This window comes from Globicephala melas, chromosome 15 (assembly GCF_963455315.2).
Source record: "Globicephala melas chromosome 15, mGloMel1.2, whole genome shotgun sequence".
Lineage (NCBI taxonomy): Eukaryota > Metazoa > Chordata > Mammalia > Artiodactyla > Delphinidae > Globicephala > Globicephala melas.
Genome location: NC_083328.1, coordinates 224762 through 237031, shown reverse-complemented (window position 1 = coordinate 237031; position 12270 = coordinate 224762). Strand labels below are relative to the sequence as shown.

Here is a 12270-nt window from a genome sequence, read left to right as displayed (position 1 = left end):
CACCTCCTCCTTGAAGCCTTCTTGGATTCATCCCTGGCTCCCAGGATCAAGAGGAGCCACTGGGGAGCCTGGCTGCTTCTCCTCCTGACAGACCTGGGCTGGCCGGGAGCTGCAGGCCGTGCCCAGGCTGGTCCTCACACCGGCTGAGCGCCTAAGGGAGGGCCTGCCTGGGAGGGCCTGCCTGGGGTGTCCACTCTCGCCCACTGGCCTCCGTGGTTTCCTCGGGGCTGGGCGTTGCTGTCTGGAGCTTGACGAGCACTGGCTATTTTAGGGCCTCCCGTGACCCAGCTCATTTCTGCCACACCCTTTGGTGTCGGTGCTGACACCCTGTCTCCTCCTGCAGGTGGGTTAGCCCTCTACCCACGGGCCGGGCGGCAGGTAGGACAGGTGTGTGGGCTGCTCCTGCCTCAAACCCAGAGGTGGCAACGGGCGACCAGGGGATCAGAGCTGAGTGGGCGGGGGTCTTGGGGGGAAGCTTCTGAAAAGCCATCCTGGCTGCCTTGGCCAGGCCCCTGGTCACTCCTTCCCCTGGGTGTGGAAGAGGCAGGGCGCCCACTTCTCAGGCCGTGTGGTTTGTAGGCCCCTGAACTGCTTCTGAGAGGCCAAGGGGGTGCCCGGTGCTGGAGTCCCCCCACGTGCCGGTGCCAGTGGGCACCTCTGAGTCAAGGGGGGCCCTGGTGATCCCTGATTCCAGGTGGAGTAGGGCTGGTCGGAGTCACCAGTGGATGTTGTAGAAACGACGGTGGGGATTTCCCAGGACAGGCCGTCGGGGCGCCGCTCGCTCTGGAGGAAGAAGAACTGAGGCCTCCGGCCCACAGCCACGGAGGAGCCCCCACTTCCCGTCAGGCCGACAGACAGAACCACCAGCCGAGCCGCTCTGAGACCCAGACCTACGGGAGGGCGAGCTCCCCTCCCTGGGCCGTGCTTTCACTCTCTCGGTCTTGGGGTCCCTTGCTCCGTGGGAATAGGGAGCTACAGCAGATGTTATCCTCCCGGGAAACTGAGGCCCGGGGGTGACCTGACTTACACACCGAACACACTCAGAAGAATCGGGGCCCGGATTCGGGCTGGGTCCCTCGGTGCTGAGCTGCCCTCACACAGGACCCTGCAGCCGTGCTGGAGTTCCGGGGTCCTTGTCAGACACTCGGTGACATCTGGAGGCCTCTCCTTGGCCACGTCGGGCCCAGCGGCCTGGTCTCGTATCCGAAGGCCATGCGGCTCCCCGAGGTGTGTGGAAGAGCTGTGCGGGATCAGGAGGCCAGGCTGCCTTTGGAAAGCGGGTGGTCCTGAGTCCAGGGATCTCTCAGGAGACAGAGCAGGGCCGGGCCGGGACAGACCCCCAGGTCTGCTGATGGAAAGCGTTTCTGGGCTCCAAAGGCTGCCTCTCTCCATGGCGTGCACCTCCCTCTGCCCACATCAGCTTTGCCAGAGGGAACCTGGCGGGGAGGACAGACTTATTTATAAGCTGTTGTCTGTGGCAGAGCTGTGTCCTCATCACCAGGGGCTGGGCTCACCCCGGAGCCCGACCAGCACTTAATTCTACATGAGGATGGGCACTGTTTAAGCATCTCCTGGTGGGCTTCTCCGTCCTGGAGCGTATTAGGGTAACTTTGGAGCAGAAATGACCTGGGCGATTCACGTCTGAAAGGATCACTAATTAGCTGTGCAGACTGGGGGCGCTGGAGGAGGTGGGAGGGTGCACAGGATAAAGGGCAGGGGTGGGGCTGGGGCCAGCTCAGTGGCATGGACTGGGGACTGGTCAGGTTTCAGAGACATTTTGAGGGCTGAGTCGACGAGGTTTCCAACCAGCTCAGACGATCCGTGCAAGAGAGAGCTCCCGGTCGGCTCTGAGACGCCTGGTCCCCGCAGCGGGGGGCATGGTATCCCCGGGAACCCAGAGGTGGGTCTGGGGGTTTGTCTTGGTTGGGTCAAGGTTGACTCATCTGTGGGGCTCCCAAGAGGAGGAGGTGCTGGACTGAAGGGCCCTGAGGTTCAGGAGGGGGCTCTGGGCTGGAGATCCCACTGTGGAAGGGTCAGCGTGGAGGCAGCGTGGCAGCCCGTGAGGCTGGGGGGTGCTGCCCAAGCCGGGGGCGACAGGAAAGGCCCTGGACCCGCCAGTGTGCAGAGGTCGAGACTGGGCCTCTAGGGAGGACACTGCCCCCAGGACCGGCCTGGGGAAGTGGGTGCTGGTGTCCCGGGTGCAGAGGGATCCTTCGGGGCTACCGCTGTCCCCAAACCCAACAGGTGTGGCCCTGCTGCCCGTGGCTGCCCCGCCCAGGGCTCCTGTTGCAGGGCTGTCGGGGCAGTGCTGCTCGCCGAGCATCTGCTGTATACCAAGCATGGCGTCTCTGCAAACAGCACCCTGTGCAGCCCTTTCCGTCACCGGCGGTGGGACACCGGCTGCGTTCGGCCACACGCCCAGCTCTGTGCTCAACACGTCTCCGGCATCACTCTTAACATCTCGAATCTACTTCTGCTGTATTACCCACTCTGCCTTTGAGGCCAACAAGGCTCAGAGGGGGCAAGCACTTGCCACACGTCGCACAGCCGACAGGGGTGGAGCTGTCCTCGAACCCAGGACTCGCTCCCCGGGCCCTGGGCCTGGGCTCTGTCCTGCCTAGGATGTAACTGCCCCCGAGGTCCCACGGCGGGGGGCGCATGGAGGTGTCGAGAGGCTACAGGGCCTCCTCCACACCCCAGGGGTGCCCTCAGGTCACAGCAGGACGAGGATCAGACCACGTGGCGTACTTTGCTCTCTCTTGTTGAGAAAAACAGCTACAGACAAAGAGGCCTCCTCCAGCCGCCACAGGCCAGGCCCCAGCCACCTCCCCTCAAAAGGGCAGCCACGTGTCCAAAGGTGGAAGGAGGTGGTCCGCATCACTCCGAGCAGAGGTGTGAGCCCCAAATGCCAGCACCCCTCCCAGGGTGCTCCAGGGGGCCGGGTTCAGAGGTCGCCCAGCCGGGGCAGGGCAACGCCTCCCAGGGAGGCTGGGGGCAGGCGGGGGGTGTGTGGTCTCATCTACCTGGGGGCTAAGGGCGACCCAAGGAGTCCTGGGTACTTGGTCCAGCCTGGCCAGTGGGAGCATGTGTCCACACCCCTGGCTACAGTCAGCGTCCCAGACGGGGCCAGTGAGATGAAGCCCTGAGAATTGTGGGGCTGGGAGGTTTCAGTGGGTGCTGCCTTCCACTGCGGAGAAAGTGGGAGATGAGCCTCTTGATCCAGCCACACCTGAAGCTGCTCGCTCCTGGCCCAGCAGTCACCTTCTATCTCCTTGGGCATTTTGCGTTGGGTTCTTGTCATAAGAGTTCTGATCTACAGAATTGGAAGCGGGGGGCTGGCTGTGACTTCTCTTCCTGTCTGGAAACTCACATTCCGGGAAATGACAGGGAGTGGGGGGGGCCTCCTGTTGGGCCCCTGACCCAGGACTTCCCTGACAAGGACAAAGGGGGTCTCCTCGCCCACCCCCTCCCTTCTGAGTCGCCGGGCCAGGGTCTGATCGCCCTGTTTTTGCACGAGGCCGTTTACGGGCCTCGTCTGTGATCCGGAGCCCTACGTGTGCAGGGGAAGCTGTGTGCGGCTGGGTCCCGGTGTGGCAGCTGAGAGGGGTGGTATCTTCACGTCCCACACACCACGCACGTGTCCCCTGAGTGGAGGGGTCACAGTCGTGACATCGACTGGCCATGTCTGTCCTGTTCAGGCTGACGGAGGAGCGTCTTCTCGCAGCCACAAATAGTGCACAAGACTTGGGGGGGGCTTCCTCCGTTCTCACTGCCTCCTTCCTTGCTACCCTATTTCCCCCTCCCCCTCTCCCTCCTTCTCTCCTGCTGCCCTCCCTGTGCCCTCTCTCCCCGTCCCCTCCTCCCCTCCCCCCACGTCTTGGCCTCCCCTCTCCTCCCCAGGCCTCCCGGCCTCAGGGAAGCCGCCTTCCACTCCCCCAGTTGCTTCCCCTGGGGCGTGCCCAGTGGGCCAGGCCTGCGTGTGGAAGCCTCTTTTATAGGAAAGTCCTTTGCCCCAGACCTCACTTGGCCCCGGAGGGCAGGGGTGGGGATATCCCGGCTGCCCCAGCCAGAGGACACCTGCCCCCAGGAGCACTCGTTGAGCCACCCCGGCCCAGACCATCCCCGTCCCTCCCCCAGAGGCCAGCCCACCAGGCCAAGGGCGCTGCCGCAAGGCAGCCCTTCCCTCCCGCGCCAGGCCGGTGGGAATGTGGCCAGGCTGACGGCACGGCCACAGGAGAAGAGGCCACGATGCTCTCGGGGGTCTTTACATCACTTCTGCATTTTCTTTCCACAACAGCTCTAGAACCGAAGTATCATCGTCCTGTTTTCCCCGATGGGGAAACTGAGGCTTGGAGCTGTGATATGATTTGCCCCGTCACAGGGTCAGCAAGAGGCTGAAGCCAGGCTCAGCTGGCCCTTGGATGGCTGTCCAGGGCTGGCAGTTTGGATGAGGGGAGGGCTTCCTGGAGGAGGAGGGCCACCTGGCAATGCTGTCAGTTCAGAGGCAACTTGAGGCCCAGGTAGGGTGGGGACTTGCCAGCCCCCAGCCCAGAGCCATGGCTTCTGATTCCCACATGTCTCTTTTCAAATAGAAGCCACTGAGTTTCTTAGACAGAATATTAGTCATCGCAGGCCTGGACGCTGGATTAAAAAGAGCCAGACAAGCAGCCCCGCCCCCCACCAACCTCATGGACCATGCTGCATCTCTGCTAACGCTTAGAAAATCAGGGCTCCAGGAATCCCACTACTGGGCATATACCCTGAGAAAACCATAATTCCAAAAGAGTCATGTACCACAATGTTCATTGCAGCTCTATTTACAATAGCCAAGACATGGAAGCAACCTAAGTGTCCATCAACAGATGAATGGATAAAGAAGATGTGGCACATATATACAATGGAATATTACTCACCCATAAAAAGAAACGAAATTGAGTTATTTTTAGTGAGGTGGATGGACCTAGAGACTGTTGTACAGAATGAAGTAAGTCAGAAAGAGAAAAACAAATACGGTATGCTAACACATATATATGGAATCTAAAAAAACAAAAAAAGTTCTGAAGGACCTAGGGGTAAGACAGGAATAAAGATGCAGACGTAGAGAATGGACTTGAGGACACGGGGAGGGGGAAGGGTAAGCTGGGATGAAATGAGAGAGTGGCATGGACATCCATACACTACCAAATGTAAAATAGATAGCTAGCGGGAAGCAGCCGCAGAGCACAGGGAGATCAGCTCGGTGCTTTGTGACCACCTAGAGGGGTGGGATAGGGAGGGTGGGAGGGAGGGAGACGCAAGAGGGAGGGGATATATGTATACATATGGCTGATTCACTTTGTTATACAGCAGAAACACACCATTGTAAAGCAGTTATACTCCAATAAAGATGTTAAAAAGAAGAAAGAAAGAAAGAAAATCAGGGCGCTCAAAACCCGGCAGGAGAAAACAGGGGTGAGAGTACAGGACACATCATCGGAGCTTCCACGTGGCAGGAAACCATCCTCACAGCCGCCACCTGAAGGAAGGATGCCATTTCTAATCAGAGGGGAAGGGTTAAGAAAACACAGTCTGTTCACACCTGGGGTTTTAGGTTGTTTCCAACTTTTGCTTTTTCAAGTTGCACTGCCCTGAACCCTTTAGTCTGTGGCCGTTCTGTATGTGGGTCATTTTCTTAGGCTAGGTGCCCAGACGTGGGATTATGGGGTCAGGGACCATGGCCACTTTCACGGCTCCTGATCCAAGTGGCCGCCAGCTCTGACCGCGGCCAGCAGCCGCTGGGAAAGCAGCTCCCACGGCCCCTCCCCTCCCGCTCGGTGTCCCCCCGCCATGGGAAACAGCGGACCCTGGGCTGCGTTTTCATTGTTGGCCGGCAGTAGAGTGTCTCCATGAATTTGTCCCCATGTGTTGCTTTTGTGCATCTTCCCCGGTCTTCTGACGAGAGAACATGAGCAAAGACCCCGGCAGATGATGTGATTTAAAGATTTCCTGATACACTTGTTCTGTGCAGATGAAAATACACAGGGACAGTGGAAACATGATTATAACACGCAACTGAAGGATTCCCTTTGTTCAGGTTTTTAAATTTTTTACCTGTTTTCAACTTCTGTGCTGTCAAATCTGACAGTCATTTTTGAACTTTAAAAATGTGACACATAGGGCTTCCCTGGTGGCGCAGTGGTTAAGAGTCCGCCTGCAGATGCAGGGGACACGCGTTCGTGCCCCGGTCTGGGAAGATCCCACGTGCCCCGGAGCGGCTGGGCCCGTGAGCCATGGCCGCTGAGCCTGCGCGTCCGGAGCCTGTGCTTCGCAACGGGAGAGGCCACAACAGTGAGAGGCCCGCGTACCGCGCAAAAAAAAAAAAAAAAGTGACCCATAGCAAATGTGATTTGTTCTATGTCTTCTAGAGCTCTGAAAGTTCCCTGCCTTCTAGAAGTCTGATCAACTATGGGAAAACTAGAAAATACGAATTAGCAGTTTTTCATAACTTTCATTTTGAAAAATTTCAATCTTATAGAAAAGTGGTAACAATAGTACAATGAGTGTACAAGTGTACAATAGTACAACTTCACCTGAGTTAAGCACCCACTTGCTCTCCCCACCTGGGCTCTGCCATCCATCCACCTGCCATCTATCTGCCATCTACCACCCATCTCCCCACTAGGTATCTATGTATCTTCCATGTATGTATGTATACACATATGCATCTATCCATCCATCCACCCATCCATCCATCCATCCATCCATCCACCCACCCATCCATCCATCCATCCATCATCTGTCACTTCCACTCCCCACTCCCTGAACCATGTGAAAACAAGCTGCAACATCCTGGCTCTTCACTCCAGGTACCACAGGTCTCCCAAGGACAAGGAAGTCCTCCTGCATTACTGTGACACCATCACCACACCTAGTAGTTTGACTTGGATACAATAACGTATATTTCTCTGGTGGACCCAGTTATGTCCTGAGAGCTGCTTGCTGGTCTGGAAGGAGGAGCCAGTCCAGGACCGGGAGCCGAGCTGACCGTCCTGCCTTTTCAACCCCCGTCGGCCCCAACAACTCACTCCCCGTGTTCTCTTCCTGACAGTGATATTTCTGAAGCGTCAGGAGCAGGTGTCTGCTGGACCCTCTCTGAACCTGGGTGTGTCTCCCCCTCCTCAAGGCAACGGTGTTGGTGAGAACGCTGCAGGGGAGGGCGTGGACCTCCACCAAGACACACGTGGTTGAGTTTGTTCCAAAGCGTTTGTTTAACAACTTATCTTCTCAATCCATTGCAATGTATTTAGTGGCGAGGGGAAGTGAGGGTTTAGTCAGGCAGTTTCTCTAAACTGCCCCAGTGGCATTTAATAAATAACCCTTTCGATTCCTCTAGAACAGCCTTTTCTGGGCCCTTTGGTCTGAGAGCCACGCTGCTCTGATTATCCCAGCTCTATAGTATTGCACCTTCCTTCTCACACTCACAGCCCCTGGTCTTCTTCACTCTGGAAGTTTCTCTGCTCACCCCTCAGCCCCGCCTCTACAGGCCACTTTGATTCCTTGCTCCCTGTGAGCCGAGGTCACCTGTGTGCGGATCCACCAGCCCTGGTCTGACCCGTGCCTTCTGCTCCAGGGAGGTGCTGGCTGCCCCGACGTAGGAAGCCTTTGCCACCCAGTGAGCCCGTCTCTCTGGAGAACACCGTCTCACCGTCTTTCCTCCAGGAGGCCTGGAAAGCCAGTGAGGCGTGTCCCCCGACTTGCCGTGAGCCCCAGGCTCCGACCTCTGCCTGCGGGGCTGGGGGGGGCCGGGGGGGCGAGCCCTGTCAAATCTGAAGGCCAAGGGGGAATGTATGCCCCTCCCACCCCATCCACAGTCAGGACAGAGGGACAGGGCCTGCAGGTGGCCCCCAGGGAAGGAGATGTGGGTTAGCTATGGGTTCAAGCCAGGTGATCAGCCAGACGTGAACCCTTGGAATTGGTCATGAGTCCTAAAGACCCTGAGAGTTGGTGGTGGTGGGGGGAGCGGTTAGCTGCTTTGGCCTGGCAGGCTGGCAGGTGGCCGGTGGTCAGTAGAGCTTCTGTTTATGTCCCTACATGTTGTGTCCCCGCCCACAGCCTTCCAGTGGCCTCTGTCCCCCTAGAACAAATCCACATCCCTAACTTGGTCTTAAGGCCTGTGTGACCTGCTCACTGCCCACCTGTCTGTCCCAGCCCATGCCCTCCTACCACCCCCTCTTGTTGGTCCTCGACAAACCAAGCCGGTTCCTGCCTCAGGGCCTTTGCACGGGATGCTGTGACCTCTGCTTAGAATGCTCCATCCTGATCTTCTCATCACTGGCTCCTTTTCTTTCTTTCTTTTTTTTTTAAATGAAATAGCTCTTTTTATTTATTTATTTTTAATTAAATAAAGCCCATTGAGGTGTGTGGGCTTCTCATTGCAGTGGCTTCTCTTGTTGCAGAGCATGGGCTCTAGGTGTGTGGGCTTCAGTAGTTGCGGTGTGTGGCCTCAGTAGTTGTGGCACGCAAGCTCTAGGGTGCGTGGGCTTCAGTAGTTGTGGCGCGCGGGCTTAGCTGCTCTGGGGCATGTGGGATCTTCCCGGACCAGGGCTTGAACCCACGTCCCCTGCATTGGCAGGTGGATTCTTAACCACTGCGCCACCAGGGAAGCCCCGCACTGGCTCCTTTTCAAACAGGCCTTCCTGACAACCCCAGATTCCTGACCTGGAAGAGTGTACACTTACTTGTCACTTGTTTATTGCTCCCTGAAGAGACTGTGTGTTCCATGAGGGCATCGTGTTAGCGCTGCATCCCTGTGCCGCGCCCAGTGCCTGGCACAGAACATCTGTTGCGTGAGCGAGTGAGTATTTCCTCAAGTGGCCCTGTGAGTTGGCTGCTACCCAGAGGAGGCAGCTGAGGCTCCGAGGTGCTAAAGAGTTTGCTCAAGGTCATACGGCAGATGAGGCAACGGGGGTGGGCAGAGCAGACCCCCAGCTCTGCTGCTCTCCAGGTCCTTCAGGATTTTCAGGGCAGGACATGCGCCCCCGCCCCCGCCGCCCCCTACACTCACACTCACCTGCTTAGCTCCACCAAGTAGATATGAGCTCCGGGTGTCTAGACCAGCCTTGTCCAGTAGAAACGTCATTAAAGCCACAAACGGAATTTAAAATTTTCTAGTAGACACATTAAACAAAGGAAAAACAAACGGGTGAAATTAATTGCAATCATACAGTTTACTGAACTCAATATGTCAAAATCTTATCATTTTAACAGGTAATTAATGTCGAAATTATTGACGAGAGATTTTACGCTCTTCACTTTCACACCAAGTCCTGGACGCTGGGTGTGTTTTACACTAACAACAGCACATCACAGCTCAGACCGGCCATGTTTCAAATGCCCGATGGCCTTGCGTGGCTAGTGGCTCCTGTCCTGGACAGTCCAGATCTGGCGTCGGTTCCTGAAGCCCCCCCAGTGCTCCTTCCCTTAGGTCTTTATTCACAAAACAGCCACAAAACGACTGCGGGCTCATGTGCTATTTGAAACTCCATTGCTGTCTGTGTATTGAAAAAGGAAAATAAAAATGTCTAATAGAGAGTTAAAATCAGCATTGAGAGTGCCCTCCTGGGCTGCTGGCTGCCTCATCTCCCTTTCTGGGGAGGCTGGACTGGAAAGGCCTGATCCCGAGCCTGGGCCTGGGGCGGCCTGAGATGATGACTTAGTTAACACCCGCCCGGCACTTTTGATCTTCAAGGAGCGGTGCCCACTCAGCTGAGGCTGCTCCTGGATGAATTGCCCTGAACCAAGAAATCCTTGCCCAGAGATAAAGGGAAATGCGCTGTTTCGTCATTACAGATTGCTCTGAGATCTGCTCCGGCTCCCGGCAGAGGCCTGGGTCTGAACGCCCCGCGGGCCCCGCCTGCACCACCCAGACGAAAGCAGCTGGGCGGCTGTGCCCTTGCCTCAGGGCACCGGGCCCTGCGCGTGTGCGCAGGAGGCTCAATGGCGGGGGGCAGCCGGGCATGGTAAGGTTAGCGGCCCCCACTTTTCAGATGAGAGAACAGACTCAAGGCAGTGCGGGGACAAACCACCCCAAGGCCAAGGTCAAGGGGCAGAGGGCAGCTAGAGCACCTTGGGACTGGGGATCAGGTGGACGTGGGCTCCAGTCCTGATGCCTTCACTGTCAGGTGGCCACATCATCCGGCATGCCTGTCTGAGAAGTGCAGGACAAGCCGGCCCGAGGGTCCCCTCTGGAGCACAGGAAGAGCCCGTCCAGAGCTGCCACGGCCCAGGAGCGACCGCCTCAGACAGCGTTCTGCGGCTGTGGGCAAATGCCTGACTTCCTGGTATCTGTCAAATGGGAGGTGGGGCAGCTCTCCACTCCCAGGGGTCACTCAGGGACCGAGGTGCCCAGTAGATATTAGTCATGACTCCCACTGTGAAAAAAATGATGAGAGCAATAATGGAGCGCCGACTGGTGCCAGGTCCCAGGCAGGCACTGCACAGGGCAGAGCGGGAGTGGGGTGAGGGGGGCTTGTAGGGTGAAATGCTGGCTGCGTACCACCAAGTGCTGGGCTGGCTGACAGTTCCTTACTGAAGCCCCCCGCCCACCACCTCTGAGGAACGGCCAAGGCCCTTCCCTCTCCTCCCAGGGTGCGGGGGCCATGGGCGGTGCCGGAGGGAACCCAGCGAGGGGCAGACGGCCAGACAGTTACCCCAGCTGCGCCGGGAGCCCCCCTTTGCGCCTATTCGGAGCACCTGACTCACCTTAAATATAGGTCCGCGGCACGTCGGGGCGCGCCGGGGACGCCCGAGATAGTCCGGAAGCACCGGCTCCGGGGGCGACCGGACATCCCGGGCAGCCAGGTGCGCCTTCACCGCCCACCGGCACCTCCCCACCCCGACCCGAGGAGCTCCCCGCAGCGCCCCCTTCTTCCGCCAGGGGCCCTCTGGCTGGCCTGGGGGCGCCCGCAGCCTGCCCGGGTCACGTGTCCCGGGTGTGGGGTCCAAATTTTGCGTGTGTGTGTGTGTGTGTGTGTGTGTGTGTGTGTGTGGTGTGTGTGTGTGTGTGGCGAGGGCGGGGAGGGGGGCGCACGCGTGGGGGGGGGGCGCACGCGGGGCGGGGAACTGGCCGGGGGTCTGAGCCGGCCTCCCGCCCTGGGCGGGGATGCCCCGCGGAGCCTGCAGCGCCGCGCCCACGCGCTCAGCACAGCCGCCCACGCCTCCTCCGACTCCAATGTATATTTAGCCTCTTTATCAAATGTTTGCAGTGAACCGTGCGAACCGCCTAATAGCGGCTGGAAGTGAAACTCGATTCCCGGACAGAAAGGAGCATGTGACCGCGCCTGAGCTGCAAGGATCGCCGACAGGGGCAGGTGCTGGAGCCCCCACACGCCCGGCCTCCGGAGTGAGGTCCCCTCTCCCGCCGAGCATCCGAAACCGCCTTCCCACTTAGCCCCCTTCTCCAGAGATGAGGACGCCAGAGTCTGAAACGGGGAGGGGTGTCGGGGAGAGGTGCCAGGGCTGGGGAGTCCACGCGTGCGTGGGTTCTCATCCAAGTTGGTGACCTCTTGGTCAAGACAGTCCAAGGTCTAGGAAACAGCTTCTAGGGATCTATTTCTGCCAGTTTCTTCCGAGGACCCGGGGGGAGGGTGGGGCGGGCTGGGTTGGGGGTCCCTGTCCCACCCCAGGGCAGGCCTTGGTGCGCCAACGCGCGTCGTGCCCCGAGTCTCCCCCCAAAACGGCTGTCGCGCGGCTGCACAAGTTTGTGCCACCCTCGCGCAGCCGCTGTTGTCGTGGTCGCTATGACGACGCGCCGCGGTTTTATTTTTAATAGCGGCCAGCGATTAGAAGGATGCCTGCGCCGCCCCCCCGCAGATCTCCAGTCCCGGTGGTGGATGCACCCAGGCCTGCTCCTCTCCCCGCCTAGCTTTGGTTGGAGCTCCCGTAGAAGGCGCCCCCCACCCCCGTTTCCGCGTTCCCAGATCTCCTCCCCTCCGCCCCAAACTCGAACTGAGAGCCCCTGAATTGCCAGGCCGGGATGGGGCACAGAGGGAATCACCCTTCGAGGTTTGCTCAAAGGTGGCGGGACACCCAGGAACCAGCGAGCCTCTGTACAGAGGTTAGAGCCGGAAGGGCCCCTGCCCCCACCCCCCCTGCAATACAAGGTGACCTTTCCTCTTTCATTCCCACACCCACTATCAAACCGAGTCCTTTCACCCCAAAGAAGTGTCCTCGGGTCCCCTCTGCCTGCGAGGAATCCGAGGCTCAACCAGACGTGCTGCAGTCAGCAATCAG

At 58.6% G+C, this 12270-nt stretch overlaps 1 long non-coding RNA gene across 1 annotated transcript; it reads right to left on the bottom strand.

Moving 5' to 3' along the window:
- Positions 1 to 4813: 4813 nt before the first annotated feature.
- LOC115849605 (uncharacterized) lies at positions 4814 to 10827 on the bottom strand. Its single transcript, XR_009559099.1, has 4 exons — positions 9050 to 10827; positions 8718 to 8902; positions 5843 to 5999; positions 4814 to 5515 (listed from the first exon to the last, which is right to left on the bottom strand). It is a non-coding gene; the product is annotated as an uncharacterized lncRNA (long non-coding RNA).
- Between the last annotated feature and the right edge of the window lie 1443 nt (positions 10828 to 12270).